We start from the raw sequence: 16,189 nt of genomic DNA, 5'->3' as shown, positions 1-16,189 counted from the left end.
TAATTTTGTTACTTTTGTCACGTCAAAGTACAGATTCCAGAGCAAAGACTTACTTAAAGGCCCAGTATGTAACTTTCTAGCAGTGCAGTGGACAGTTATCTGCATAATTAGCCTGAAAAGACCATGATTCAAGAACATTCTCCATGCAGATAAGTTTCATGCCATACTGTGGAATATTATGGACTATTTAAGTTTTATTTTATTTTTTGGGCTAAAAAGTTATGTACCGTATTTTCCGGACTATAAGTGGCGCAGGAGTATAAGTCGCACCAGCCAAAAAATGCATTATAGAGAAGAAAAAAACATATATAAGTCACACTGGAGTATGAAATGCGGTTGCAAGTGTGAAAATAACAAATAATATCCCATATAAGTCTCTCTGGAGTATAAGTGTATAAGTATAGATATAAGTATAAGTCGCACCCTGGCCAAAACTATGAAAAATGGTGCCACTTATAGCCCGGAAAATACGGTAGTCTCTTTTAAAATTATATCCCACAGATTTTGAGATCCGTTAAATCGTTCCGAGTGGTTATTTTGATGAAGGATTGTGCTGATTATTCGTCAACAGTAGCAATTTGGATATATTTTCCATTTTCCATATTTTTTTTCGAGGCTGGGATTTGAACGCAAAACCTTTCATCAGGTTTTTACCATAAATAATAAATACCCCCTCAAACCATACGAAAAGTACGTTCAGTCCAGTTTAAAAAAGTAGCAGAGTTGAAGCACCTGTTCTCAAATGTAGTGTAGTAAAAGTGAAGCGTATCTGCTGTAAAAAGGTACAGATACCTAAAAAGTACAGTGCTTTTACTTTATTACTTTCCATATATATAGGCTTTATTAGACAGGACAGCTCCACCACCGGGCGGCACAAAGAATGGTGAAATATGTATTAACCAGTGTAGCTATTAGAATCAATTTAAGTCTTGAAATAAAAGTTGAAATTCTTGAACTGTAAAAATAACTGCACTTTTTGACTACTCGGCTCTTGGTTGAAGATCACTGCTTGTTTGGCGTGTATGTTCCACACAATATTCTTTTAAAATGGGGCATGAATGAAAGCGCGCAAGAAACTAATTGGCTTTGGCTTAATTATTTTCTTTGTAGATTTACTTTTTATTGTTTCAAATCCTTTAAAGTGGAAAATATGTTATTCCACCTTAAATTATTTTTTTTTCTTTTTCTTTTTTTTAAACGTTTCATTGAATTCTAATCCCATAAAACGTGAAATAAAAGCAAACGGCGGCTGTGATTGGATTTAAAGTCGTCTTTGTAAACATTGTGACCCGTGCCTCCCTCTCCCTCTTAAAGGAAGTGTCTTCATGACGACGGGGAGATGAAGGTATTCTGTTAAAAGGGGGGGACAGTGGATGGGAGACAGACGTTTGGAGTCTTTGTTAGGCCTGGTTTTGTGACACTTTTGTTCTTCTAAATCCTCTCCGGTGCGCACGTGTTGCCGCGAGCTCTGCTTTGTGCGATTAGAGGCTGTAGTGCGAGCGGCTCGTTTTAAATGAGACGTCATTTCAAACTATTATTGTGTCTTTGAATCACTCCGGCGTTATATCAATAAACCGCTGTCGTCTAGTCTTCCGAGTGGTAATGTGCAACTTTGTCGGAATGTTCTGCTTCCGACGACTCCAAACTCTAAAGCGCAAAGGCAAAAGCTGTGTTGTACTTTTAACCCGGTGGAAGAGGTCATTATACTTTATTAGGATCGAAGGCATTGGTATTTGACAAGGCACGTTTCTTGTAACTTGTTGTTTTAGCATTTGATTTGCTATTCCCATCACTTGCACAACTAGGTACCGTATTTTCCGAACTATAAATCGCACCTTTTTTCATAGTTTTGGCCGGGGTGCGACTTATATGTGATATTATTTGTTATTTTCACACTGGCAACCGCAGGAGGGCGCTCTAGGCTTTAAGCGACACAGAAGAATATGCACTTCCTCTACCTCCGGAGGAGTTTGGGGAGTTGTTTAGAAGTGACACCGAGGAAGAAGAATTCAATGGATTTAGTGATTTGGGGTAATACTGTAATGTTCTTTACGCTATAGTTATCAGAATAACTGTTAATATGTGACGTTAACATTCCAGACACACACAAAAATGCGACTTATACTCCAGTGCGACTTATATTGTTTTTTTCTTCTCTATTATGCATTTTTTGGCTGGTGCGACTTATAGTCCGGAAAATACGGCATCACATTTTGGCGATATCGGTATAACTGGAATAATAAATCTGGTTTTCATACACGTGATCAAACTAAGCTCCTCTCTACAGCTAAATGCTTAAGACACAAGAAGAAGTCGGTCAAATTAGAGGCTTAATGAAAAGTGTGAAATGAGACAGGAGGCCGATGGAGCTGGAGTGACGGTCAGTAAACCACGGCACCAGAGATGAGACATATCACCAGAGGAATCGGCCGAAATCTGAGTTGTGCCATTAGAGGCAGAGAAAGGCAGTGTCCTGGTGGAGAGAGAGGCAGAGCGGGGTAGAGATAGGTAGAAAGAAACGGGGAAGGTGGTGAAACACAGAAGGGATTGTTCCACAACAGACTGACGGACCTTTTAGCCTTATCTGCCCGAGCTACTCTTACAGAAAACCAAAGCCATTTCCCATTCTCTCATTTCTCCTGTCTGCCGCCGACTCCTTCTTCTGCCCGTCTTCTTTTGTCCATCAGTCTTTAACCAGCCTTCCTTAAGATTCCACCTAACCCTTCCACTTGTCCGTCGAAGCTGGTCCGAGCTCATTCTTTTTTAAGGTTTCAGATATTTTATGGTTTTCTATGTATCACCAGAGCAAACCAATCCAATAAAATTGTATTTGTATAGCACCTTTCACAGACAGGAGTCACAAAGTGCTTCACAAAAACACAGAATAAAACAATAGAAACACAAAAAACTTACAGTGAGCAATACATATACAACAATATACAGTCAAATCAGTCCTTAAAGCAAATGCAATTAAAAGGCCTGACTAAATAAAAAGGTTTTAAGCTGACCCTTAAAAAAAGCCACAACTGTAATTAAGAGAAATAATATGCACTTGTCATTATTATCATTGTACATGTGAAATGCTATTTGCTTTGCTTAACACAATACAGTAATGTTTCTGTTTCCTTTTTAATTTCTGAGAAAAAGCCGTGCATGGTCTTTCTTACTGTAAAAAGATCTGCTTGATTGGCTCACAAAGCATGACCTATTTATAAGGGCACGATTGAAGGAACCCTTTACGGCGGTTCATGCTCGCATTCGTTTTACATGAGCGACTCCTCTACTCATTTGGATTTTCCGCATGATGTTTTGACGCGTCCCTTCTTGCCCCGACGCTGATAGGCGCAGACAGGCGGCATTTGCCTGCGATGACACCAGCGAGCCGCGCTTCTCCTCCTGCTCTGACAGAACCAAACGGATGGATAATTAGATATCAAAGGACGGCAGGCAGGGTGTGGCAAGCAGCGCGGGGCCCCGACCATAGTAAAGCACTTATTAATGAGATATGCCTTATCTGCACTCCTCCCAGGAATTCTGCCTTTGATCGGACTGACTCCGGACTTAATACATTTTTGATTGATAGACCGGGTTGACAGAGAGAGAGAGAGGCGGCGTGCGTGTTGTAGGTGGGCGTGGGGCGGGGTAAGTGAAGGTAGTTACTGTAACGATGCCCTTCGCGTGTATAACTTACCGCTGACGGCGTGGCGTAGGTTCAAATGGGTTCAAACGTGCGGCCTAGCAACTCCGGGTATTTCGGAGAGTGGATGAATCTTAGTTCCCGTGACAAACCTGTAAAGTACGAGCGGACACGCCCTCATATTCCTCTCCCTCTGCACATAAATTAACCGGGACAAGCCAAACAGACAGTTGTGTTCAGTCACCTTAACCCCTGCTATAACTCACCGCGCAGAGCAGGAGAGAATCTTTTTTGCGCCGGAGAGGCAGGCCTGTGGAGGCGGTCCGAGATAAGCCCCTATCCCTGTCTGAAGATGAGTTATAGCCCACCCAGAAGGATGTGGCTAGCGGCGACCTATACCCGGACACGATACTCGGCTTTGTGGGAATGGAGGGCCCCGCTGGTGTACTCCTGTTAGAGAGACACAGCACAACCTCACGTGTAGAGATAATGGCCCCGCTCTCAATAACACCTTGACCAGAGGGAGAAGGAGCGGGCAGCGCAACATCACTCAAATGTAAAATCCGCGCCTCCCAAATCTCACCTTCCATTGGTCCTGACAGGAGGTGACTGAGCGCGACCATTACAGCAGCGTGTCACCTTGTTATGAGTCTCTGTCGCTGTGAGGCGGGAGGCAAAATTAAAGAAGCCATAACCACGGCTCTGTCAGTGGATGTTCTATCACCCTCCATTTATTACCGTGTCAACAGAAAACGGGGCACACCCCTCCCACACAGTTGGCAGATCGATCAGTGTGACAGGCACATCTCACACGGGTGAATCAGTCACGGATAAAGCGCAGAGGAGGGGGCTCGTTTCACCTCGTTTCAACGCCGCTGTTGGTTTTAGTGAGTAAATAAACATGTTTAGTTGGTATGTTATGATCATTGCTGCACTAAATGTATTAAATGAATGACCCTCATACTTGCATCTGTTGAATTTGAGCTACTGTTTGATACATTGTACATTTCTACAGGACTGGGTAGGTCAAAAACACACTTAATTTTCTTCTACTTAATATACATGTGTCTGGTTACATAAACGTTATAATATGTTGACATTTATGTCTGCACATCAATGCAAAGCTCCTCCTGTGTTTTAATTGAGTTAACTCTAGAAATCTTCATGTAGCGGTTGTGCATGTGGAGAGTAGTATGAATAGATGCTGAACTTTTTGAGTGACTAGTCGTGTCATTTTGAGCTCATTCAAACAGGAGGAAAAAATAATGCATTTGTAAAATAATAGGGGTAGACCTTGTTCAAGGGTGAGTTGAGAAATAATGTGGTTTTATTCATTTAGTTAAACTGGGAACAGTTTCTTCAACTGTTAAATTAGGCAAAATGTGATATTTTAGTTTGGATATTGGATTTATCTCTTATCTAGACATTACTGAAGAAGTATGCATTTTATTAGATACATTGTTGTCCCATGTGTTCTTTGACTTTAGCATCTACATCAGACCATTTTGGATGCATTTTGGGTGGTGCAAACACCTGCAGTATGAGCCCACCTGTGTGGTAAATATTGTGGTGTATGTGTATGTGTATGTATGTATATGTGTATGTGTATGTATCTACTTTTGCAGTTGGAAAGTAAATTAGTTAATCTGCGTTTATCTTTAAATGTAGAGCAGAAAAAGCTGTTGCCTAAAATTGTTGTTTGATAAGTTTTACAGCTTTGAGAAGATGCTGTGTCAGTCGCTAACAGTCAAACAGAGATTATAGCATCAAAGTTTACATTGTGCACACTGGGCAGCAGTGCTGGACACAGCGTGAGAGTGCGCCTCCATGAGAACATGATGAAAAGGAGTCAGTGTTGAATGGAGATTGGGTGTGAAGCGAGGCAGAGTGAGGAGGGGGTTAGATGATAAGAGTGGGAAGGACTGATAGAGAGGGAGAAACCGTGTAGAGAAAGAAAATGATTAAAAACACAATCACCCGTCGGAGACTGATAAACCAACGAGTCGTTAATTGGAAGCGTGCAACTCGTGGGGATATGCTTGGATTAGGCTCACTTCTCTCCTTGTCTTGGCTTTTTCCACTTAGTTTGATACTCATTTTTACACATTCGCTCACCTATGGACAAACTTCAAAGTCAAAGTAGTTTGTTTTATGCTACTGTTAAAATAAAGGATGACTCAAAGATGAAGAGACAAAGAAGAGTGAAGTTAAAGCTATTTTTGAGTGATTTTGGCATTCGGGACGCCTTGGAGATGGGAGATGGTTGCGGGTCCATAAACAAAGGGCTGACATGCCACCCATCACCCCGGCAGGTCTGGTTGCTGCTGCCTAGATAAAGCCCCAACGCTGCCTCTTGTATCAACACCATCCATCATCCATCTATGCCTGCCTGCCAGCCGCCCACAAACTCGCCCTCACATCGGGCCTCTCACTCCCTGCACCTGCCCCGCTACCAGGGAGTTATTGGAATAGGATAAACCATAAAATGGAAGCAAATATAGGTATATCTCTTGACTATGAGTTTGGACTCATTTAAGAGTTTCTTATTCTTTTTCATATTTTTTTAAATTTCACCTGGACCTGGACGCTTTACTGTGGTTGCAAACTGCTCCGAGCGAATGAGTCAGTTATGGAGGACTAATAAATACAGGGACAATGAAGTGTACATACCAGAAGTGTAACACTCTTGAGTTTAGTTCTACACAAACTGTATCAAACCCTCTTGAGGGCGATCGAGAAAATGCTGAAGATTCAGGCAAATACTTCAAATTGATTGGGCAAAGCAGCGCAAGCCAGAAAAACAACTTTTGCAGAACAGATATCTGTGTTATCCACAAAAGTGCTTCCCTGTTCCCTCTGTGTATTTTTTCTGAAATGTACAACTCCATATTTTTGCTAAAATAAAGACCTGTTTAGGTGCTTCACCTTTGGCTTTGCCCAAACCACTCGATGCAATGCACCAGTTGGAAGACTTGCGTAGTGTGTACAGAGTACTCTTTAGTCTCTTTGCTTTATCGTTATTATATCATTAGTATGTCATAGCTTGTCAGATTTGACTGTAAATTTTGATCAATTGATCGATTTTTTTTTTCCTCTAATAAAGTGAATCGGTTTTCTCCAGTATGAGTCCACTGTGTCTGTAAAGCAGGAAGTGCACTGTTGGCATGCTAGTTGTGAAAAGTACTTCTAAAGTCATTGCGGTGAATATTTAGGATGCTCAGAACTGAAAGTGAGCAAAAATTACTACTTCTCTTGTTTTTCATGTTTTCAAGACAGAATGGATGTAAAGTCATTTGAGGGCCTTGAAGGTAGAAAGTGCTATATAAATGTGACCATTTACCATTTATAAGTTTTTACATTTTTTTTTGAGTTTTTTTGGCCAGTGGAGTTGCCTTCCTTGAAATACATTTTTCATCACAAACATTTAGATTGCTGCGTCCCCGAACTATTATCTCTTTCCACATGTTCCAATTTCACAGAAATGTTTCAAAGGTCGAGTGGCAGTGTTTTTGTTTCCTGTGAGAATTGATTGTGTTTTTTCTCATCAAATCATACAAAGCAAGAGTCTGACTGAGGTTTGGCACAAGAGCATTTTTCAAAACTAGCCTGACAAAATATTAAAGTGTGATGTAGGGAATTCTTAGTCCGGTAAATGACCCTTCAGGCCACCATTGTTCACTCGTCAATTTGGGTTTGTATGAGCATCTCTACCTTTTCTCTGCTGCTACTTGGGAATAGACATTATGCAAATGCCGATGGGCCCTGTAAAGAAAAAAAAATGACATCTTCTATCCTTGCTGCCCCCTAAATTCACTCACATCATGCACGCATAATTCAGAGCGCTCTCTTTTGGCCCACTTTGGTGGCTCTGTCTCTTTTGGCTGTCTCTCAAGCATACATTAACAAATGCGGCCATACCACCTGCGCTTTAGCCTTTCTTCCATCCATTCTGGCCCGTTTGAGTCCCGCTGAACAACCACAAGACAGGATGACAGAATGATGTCAGCCATTTTTACAAACAATGTTGGGTTATCTAAAAAAAGAGAACAGAAAATCCAGAGAAACTTCTGCTGTTGAAAAAAGAAGTGATTAGTTACCTCCACCACGAGTGCAAACACATGAGGGGTGGCTCTGGCCTGAATATCTGTCAGCTCTCTTTTATTATTACTATTGGCTCTGTGTTCATCATCGCCTGGTTAGCTCTGGTCACTAACACGGTTAACGTAGCCCTCTCTTCCCACATTTAGGCTTTATGGACTTTCTGCAGTCACGCACCTTTAAAGATGAAGCCAGACAGGATTCTTATGGTTTATCGTCAGCTTTCACTGTATTTATTTCACTTCGTTGTGCCCCTACATCGCGTGATAGTGTGTTTTTATGTAATGCATTGGGTTTGTTAGATGCAAGTGCATAGCCAGTGCATAGCTCCTCCTTAGCTTAAGCCGAAGAGGGCGAGACCTCTTCGGCTAGTCAGACAGTAATACTGCCCTCATTCCGCTTTGGGGTGTCCAAAGTATGGCCTGGGGACCAAATGCAGCCCTCAGACCAAGTGTTGTTTCTGTTGAATTGGCCCAAATGATCACAGTATACTGCAAGTATATTCTATAGTAAAGTATATTATAGTAAGTAATTCTACCACTGACTTTATCCTCATTAAAATCACATTGCATTGTGAAACAGACCTAATATTAATGTGCCAAGTAGTGCTGGGAATCAGGCAATAAAGTTGCAGTATCTCAACAACTACATTCAGATGATATTTTAACAATACATTTAACGATGTTAGATATGCCTGTAAATCTCTTGGTTAACATTTCAACATCACACACTTTATACTCTTGTTTGGAAGATTACACTAGAAATTGCTGTTCATTTTATTTAATCAGCTTTTTTTGCAGTCACTTTGAATAGTTTTAATTATAGACAACATACCTCTACACAGGCAGAAAGACCAAAACTTTACTCTTGATAGATCTCTGAGTCTGTGTTGTATGTTTTAGCTCTGACATTAGGAAACTATGTCACCTAACATCAGCGTGCAGGATTGTTTTCATCATGTTCTCATGCAGATTACTTGGCTGTTTTGCATTGAATAAGAGGTATAAGCGAACACATTTTAGCACATGTTTATGTGGTGAAATATATATGTGGCAATGCTTACCTTAAAATCTGATTTTTTTAGCTGCAGACCTCATGTCATGTCAGAATGTGACATTCCCATTTAATTTCCCATTTTGCTGAAGTAGAATACAACAAATCCTGATTTCCATGGCCACCTTTTTAAAAAATCAAACACACTATAAATGCCTTCAATAAGCTGCTCTGATTGGCTCAGTAGACGTTGTACAGAAGGCCAAACCCACTTTCTTTCGATCAGAAAGGATGTGGGTAAAGTTCATATCAACATAAAGTTTACATGTTCTCAGTGACTATTCATCCATAACTCGCTGTCTAAAAATAATAATTAATGGAGGTTAAAAGGGTCATGTTGACTGGTTTATTGGACATTCTAATTATTAGAAGCACCAATATAGTTTAAATCTTTGCTAGACCACTTACAAACAACTCTTTGGACAAACATAATTACTTGCCAATTACTTCTGAATCTTCACATAAAGCACTGGCTTCCCATTTCTCAATCAGTTAATTACTGGTACATGAGCAAAACAAGGATTCATATTTCACCACAAATCCAAATCATTGTAGGAGAGACATTGATCCTGGATCCTGTGACGATCAGGCCATTAACATTTTAAGAAATAATCTATGGGTTTGCAGTGACTTAGTGGTCTAGTTTACTAGTTTACTTTACTCATCAGTGAGTTCATCCAGCAATTTGCAGTAAATTCTACAGTGAGACACTTGTCATGGAGCAAACACACCGTTTTACAGAACTGTGTGTAGCTCAGAGTTGGCCGCTCCTCAGAACTGCGTTAAGGTGTGTACTTTTATTTTTATATAAAACATGGTCACAAATGAATAATAATTAATTCATGTTATTGTATTCTGATTTCAAATAACATTTAACCCAGAGTATTTAAGTCCACGTAAATAGACTCATTAAAAATGTATGAAGAGATTTTCTATAAGCAAAACTCAGAAGCACATTCAGAAAGTCTGGGGAATAGAGAGATAGAACCGTATAGGAACGAGGAAATGGTCCAACCTAGGGATGAATTAAAATGAATAAAAGAGTACACATGGGAAAGGGCCTATCATTTTGTTCTTTTAATGAATAAAGTGCAGTTATCAGTGTCTTTAGAAGCTGTGTCGCACTGACTCCATGTTCTCAGGGCAGAACAAATGAAAGCAGAATACAATCATTGTTCATTAATTCTTACCAAAAGTTTTGTTAGGAAAGAAACCTTTTTTATGGGGGTTGTCTTTGGAAAAACCTCAACTCGTTTGGCTCCTCTTTCCCTCCCTTCACAATGTGCTGCAAGCTGAACCCTAATTTGACAAAATAAAGCAAAGATGGATATTTGATCCCATATTGCATGTTATTAGTGAAGGTTGATGGACTTGTTTTTATTGTATTGTTAAATTTGTATATAAATAAAGTATGTGATCTCTGCTCTTACAATCTTAGGTTTATTGTACCAGCAATTTTACATTTAAATGTACTAGATCTAAAACCTAAATGAACTATTGTCTTGCCATTTCTTTGCAGTGGACTCGGTCATTTCCCTTCACGGACAAGACAAATGAGCCCCATCTCCTGCTTATGATGATGAGCTCATGCCATCGTATCTCGCCCCTAATGATGTTGGCGAGTCACGCGTGGCAACGAACAAGCCCGCCGCATTGAGAACCTCTGTACTGGCCTAGTGTCCATTAACCTCATGACTCAGCCCCAGTCCAGTGTAGCACTTCAAACAGCGACCCACAGGCCCGGCCCGGCTGAAAGCTTGTGGCTGTGAGGGGGCGAGTCGGGGGGGAAGACAATGGTTTGTGAGACGACTGCTCCGGAATGCCCCGTGTTGAAGGTCGTGTGAAACAGCACTGCCACTATGAGTAACCTTTTGCCCGACTGCTCCACTGCGACCCGGAAGTTGTCGGGTCATGTGTTGGGGGCAAACGGCTCGTCTCTTTTCCGTCCGCGCTTAACTCTGCCTGCTGCTCTTTTCTTGGGAAACTCGGCTCAATAGTTCACAACGACCGTTTTGTTCACTTACCTTACGAGGAATATTCACCCTGTTCAAGACTTCCCTGCGTGACTTTTAAGTAATGATTTCGTGTCGCGCTTGGATGAGCTGAATATTTGCAGAATTGGTTCAAACAAGCTTATTCTTCTTGTCACATTGGTAACAGTCCTGCTTTTTAGATGAAACCAAATGGATGAAACCAAAGCATACTGTATTAACTATATTATTACAATTATCGACACATTCTCGTAGCGCACAGGAATTGTAGTCTGTTTTGAACCTCTGATTAGTGTCAGGGGTGTCTGTGAATAAAGGAGAGTGAAAAAGACATGGATTAAGTAAGAGTTGATGTGAAAGTCACAGAGTTCATGTTACAAGTTAAATAAACAGAAGGGCCTTTGGAGAGGGTGAGCCTGAGGTTTGCGCAAGTTAAGTAAATTAGTGTAAATTTGCAGAAGTAACTTAATTTTGAGAGAAAACAAATGGTGGAATTTTAATTGAGCACAATACCATTCAACAAACTTGGCTCAATGGAGAAAATGAAGCAAGACTGATGGAAAGACTAATGATTGGTGTAGACGGCTGCCACAGCAATTATCGCCGGTTTTTACTTGGCTAAACTAGGTAAACGTAATTGCCTTTAGTTCTGCTGTAAAAATAAGTTATTGTTTTTTTTGGGAGGGGTTATTGTGTATAAAAATATTTGCATTAATTATTCATACATAATGTTAATCAAAGTGCTCAATGTAACTAGCTATGTTATATTTATTTAAGATGAAATATTGCAACTGCTTCCCAAGTTCATGAATTTTGAGTTATGTAAAGTTCGGTATGTTTTACACATTTTGGTCGTTCAGAGAGCTTTTTATGCAGTCGACTGATATAATATGGCCAAAACCGTACGACAGAAAAGGAAAAGTCCCTTTGCTGAGTTTGACTCTCGCTCATCTCGACAGACTTCAGACGCAGAGCACTTTTGGCGAGGTCAGAGCGACTGAACTTGTCAGCAAAGCGCATATGTGTGTCGCATGATCGCTAATGTGCCTCTTAATGTCGGGACATATGCAAGCCCTTATAAACAGTGTTTTATACAAACAGTGGCAGCGCTCCCATCAGATAAAGCCTGAACAGGAGAAGGAGGCGGCCTAGTGAGGAGAAAGGCAATGAGCGAGGGGCGAGGCAGCCAGAGAAATGAGCGCGACTTATCAAGGACAACAGAATGGGTTGAAGAGAAAAAGAAAAACAATCCAGTTTCTTTCACCTTCTGAACCTGTTGTATGTAAACTGTTAAAAATGTGCTACTCTTTTAGGAAATTCATAGTCACACAATTATAATTTTGGCTTTCCAATCTTTCCCGTGTGAAATCTATGTTTTGAGGATGGGGTTTCTGAACTATCTCAGTAATATTCATAAGATTTCCTGTAACTACTGTTGATTTTTTGTTTATTATTTAAATTATCAACTACAGTATGAAGTAATTTAAAGGATTTTGAAACACACACGCACAAAAAGAACAAACTAACTCCATTAATCTGTCGTTTTTTGCTGTTGCTATTATACAGCATATGATAATGTAGCAATTATATGATTCTTATGGCAGTGCGATTGATATTCACAGGTGTTATTTGAACATGTTTCCATCTAACAGTGGTATCAGCCGTCCAGTGCAGACCAGAGTGTATCCGGTTTACATGTTTTGGTGTAATCTCGTGCGTTGTGGATCTGATAAGTCGCTAAGGTAAACTAAATCACTGCACGGCGCTGGACACTCTATCATCCCCGCTCCACCACCTGCAAACCCAAAACGGCAGCATCCGCACGTATTATTTCATACACACATTGCAAACCTGCAAGTCAAAAGTCAAAATTGAAAAAAAAAAACAAAGAAGAAGAAGATATTAACAGGAAATAGCTTTAAACAGAAGGATAAAACAAGACTAGACCAAAATGAAAGCATCTCTACAATAACAAACTAGAAAAAACACACAACTATTTTGGAAGTACATCACACATAACCTAACCTGTTGTACTCTCACCACAGTCTGAGATCTTCATTTACGTCCCACATGTTTGGACCAGAACCATCTCCCTCACACTTTAATGCGCTTTCTCCTCTTCGTCGTTTCTCTTGCAGTGTTTTGGGAAATGGAAGTCGCCGCGGTGTTGACTGAAACGCCGCTTTGCCCTAGATCAGCTCAATCTCTCATTTTGAGCACCCCCCGCCAATCTCCGTCACTCCGGGAGACAAATGTGCATCGGCAAGTTGTGTCCCCTCTCCCTCTGTGCCCACTGGCTCCCTCATACTCAGTTCCTTGCGCCTTTGAAGTGCTGCGTGCAGAATGGAGATTCTTTACATGGTAAATTCGCCCAGTTGCCCGCAGCGTATCCATTACACAAGTTTAAAGAATGCTTCGGAGTCGTTTTGGAAGGTCCCTTTTTTCTCACTTCACAACCAATTTCTCTCTGTTTTGAACTTGGGTCGTCATGAGCCATGTAATCTGTAAATTGGGCCCTTTCTTCCAAGCTTGCGCCTCACCATCGAGCAGCTTTTGATGTGCAATTATTTTGCTCATTACAAGTTAATTTTATTGTTATAGTTTGCAAATGTTTCTCCGGGTCATGATGTTAAAAGTTTTTGCAGAAGTAAGGCGGAGAGAGAATTAGGGGCTTGCGCGAGCGTCACGGGGGTGCACCGTGAACAGCTCATTTGAGATGGCGGAGCGGGCTATCTCTGCGCTCACTTTCAAGCCGTTTCAAAACAACCTGCTGGGTGGTTCGAATAGGGCAGGAAAAGTTGATCTGGGATTTAGTGTGGAAAAGGGGATCCAAGGCCCCTTTATCTGCTGTAAAAGGTTGGGAAATGGAGATTTGTCGTGTTTGTTAGAACCAAGTCATAATCTCTTCTACAGGGAAATCTCAGCACTATGAGATTTACTGTGTCCCAGTGTTATGTGCGCCTTTGTTGGCACCTTTCTTCCAAACTGCTGTTGTTATTACTCACATACTGCGTTTATGACACTGCTGAGGTCAGAGGGGAGGGAACAAAGAGTATGCGTTTATAGTGTAGTGTATTATTTGTGGTTTATTGCATAGCATAGTCTATAATTCATTTTTCAATTTCAACTAGCACGAGCCCTTTTTGTGAGTCAGACCATTGTACCTCTAGAACTTAAACCCTCTAAACGTGGATCTACTGTCTATCTTGTACCAGGTTTGTACCAAGTACAAGTAGAAAGTGATTACCAAAATGATATAGCAGCAATGTTTTAATTGTATTTTAACAGTATAATAAAAACTGGCTTTTATTTTCAAGCATATGTGTCCTAGTGCCAGTTTTAGCCACTCGCTCAGATACATTATAAGAGGAGGAAAAATGTCGGCAGATTTGTTTGCATTTGAGGGCCAGATTAAACATGTGCTTTGTTTTACATACAGCTTTATGATTTCTCTCAGTTTCAAGGCAGAAGCACATTCTGTCTGTCTGTTCTTTAACACCATCAACGCTAAATAAACTTTGTTGACAACAATAGCTGCTGGCAAAGCGCCTCCCCAAACAAAAGAGAGCCAACAGGTTCAAAGGCAATGCATCAGTGTGCCTCAGACTGTTCATTATTCATCCTTCAGTCTTGAGCTCTCATCCCCCATTCTCCACACTGCCTTTCTCCTGTCTGTGTTGTCTTTGTGCCTCTTTGTGTGTTAAACTGCTACATGGTCTGGATACTGAGGCTTATTAGCTGTTGAGTTTAATTAAAAAAGGCCATTCATATGAAAATGGGAGTTCGATAGCGATTGCTGTCCCCAGCAGCTTCCTCCTGTTACTTTTAATTAGACACCCTCTTGATTGACATCAAACCTGTGTGTGCGGGGTGTGCGTTCATTTAGGAGGGCTAGTTTTAATATGGCGCTTGTGTGCCGGCATTCTGTGCACTAACATACATATCCACAGCTGGGAGGTCATTAGAGCGGGAGACTGTACATCAAAGTTCACTTTGCCGTCATGAGCTGATTATCCACAGTAGCACAGAGAGCACCTTGTCACTCACAGCCTCAGGTCGCATTCAACAATACACAGTAACCTTGTGATTATGAACCGTCTGCAGTGTGTCCAGTGGCACTGCTCACTTCGCTGATGGTAAAGGTGATGAGCTACTTTCTCTTCCTATTTGTCCTCGCCTCCTTCTGTCTCCAGAGAAGAGCCACTCTTCATCTGTTTGCGGAGCACGCTCCAGCTCGCGCTGCCTTATTATTATACTGTCAGAGGCACGTGCCTGCTGATAGATGTTCCTCTCAACTGTTTACAACAAGCAGATGATTTAACTAAGGCTCCTGCTTCGCCTGACCTCTCTGTTTCTTCCTCTTCTAAAACAAGACGACTTCATCGGTTGTTTACGATGACTCCATTTTATGGGGGCAGCCAAAGAAATAAGGAGCTGTGTTATGGATGCAGTGGACTGTGTGTTTAAGGTGTTTGCTTGTGTATAAAGGTTAAAGTGCAAATTGAGTAGCACATGTATAAATGTGTTTTTATATTACATCTCTTATCTTACAGTAGATGCTGTGCCGCTCGATTCATTTTGCACTGCGTTTATTTCTACATGCTAGAGAAACAGTGCACTATGTCCTCATATCTGTTGGACTACACTGAGTGAAGCTGTTTCCTGTTAGGGCCCACCTCCTCAGACCTGAGTCTCCAGTAGAAATGGCCCATGAGAAGTCAGCGCTCTGTAAAGCTGTGTGCCTTTCCCTTGTGTTTTGTTTTGATTTGCTGGACGTTTGGGAATGATTTGGGAGAAAGGTCCTGATGGCGGCAGGGATAGAAGAGCAGGACGTGCACAGTGGACCCAAAATGTTGTTCCAATTACCGCCTTCATTACGAGTTTGTCATCCGCTGTTTAGGCGAACTGCAGCCTACATTTCATGCGGTCCAGGCTTTTTTTCCTTTTCCTTTTTTTTATTATGCATTCAGATTTTTTCCGGAGGCTACAGCAGCTGAAACCAAATACAAGGCGCTACATATAGAAAATGTTCTGCAAAGAAGTAAAACTGACTAACATTTATCTATTTAACAATGTCTATCAAAATATAAAAATACTGCATAGCTTTAAATACTTAGTCAAGGTAGGTGCACAAATAGTTTATAGATGTAAAATGCAAAGCGTGTGTTTGCTTTTAAGATTACTTATGACACACTTATTTTACACTTTTAGTTTCTTTATCCACACTGATGGAAACACATGCAACTGGCACATATTATACACATTATATATTAATACTGGTATTATGTGTGCTAGTCTGTCAATAAAAAGAAGAGTGTTCATCCATTTAATAAAATGTTTAAAATGAAGTTGTATATCATCATATTTCTGTTAAAATGTAAGTAAATCTTTGCGTCCAAATGATGGTGCA

The sequence above is a fragment of the Eucyclogobius newberryi genome, unplaced genomic scaffold (assembly GCF_026437365.1).
Source record: "Eucyclogobius newberryi isolate DKJ021-1_F unplaced genomic scaffold, fEucNew1.0.hap1 SCAF_19, whole genome shotgun sequence".
Taxonomy (NCBI): domain Eukaryota; kingdom Metazoa; phylum Chordata; class Actinopteri; order Gobiiformes; family Gobiidae; genus Eucyclogobius; species Eucyclogobius newberryi.
This window is presented reverse-complemented; position numbering follows the sequence as displayed.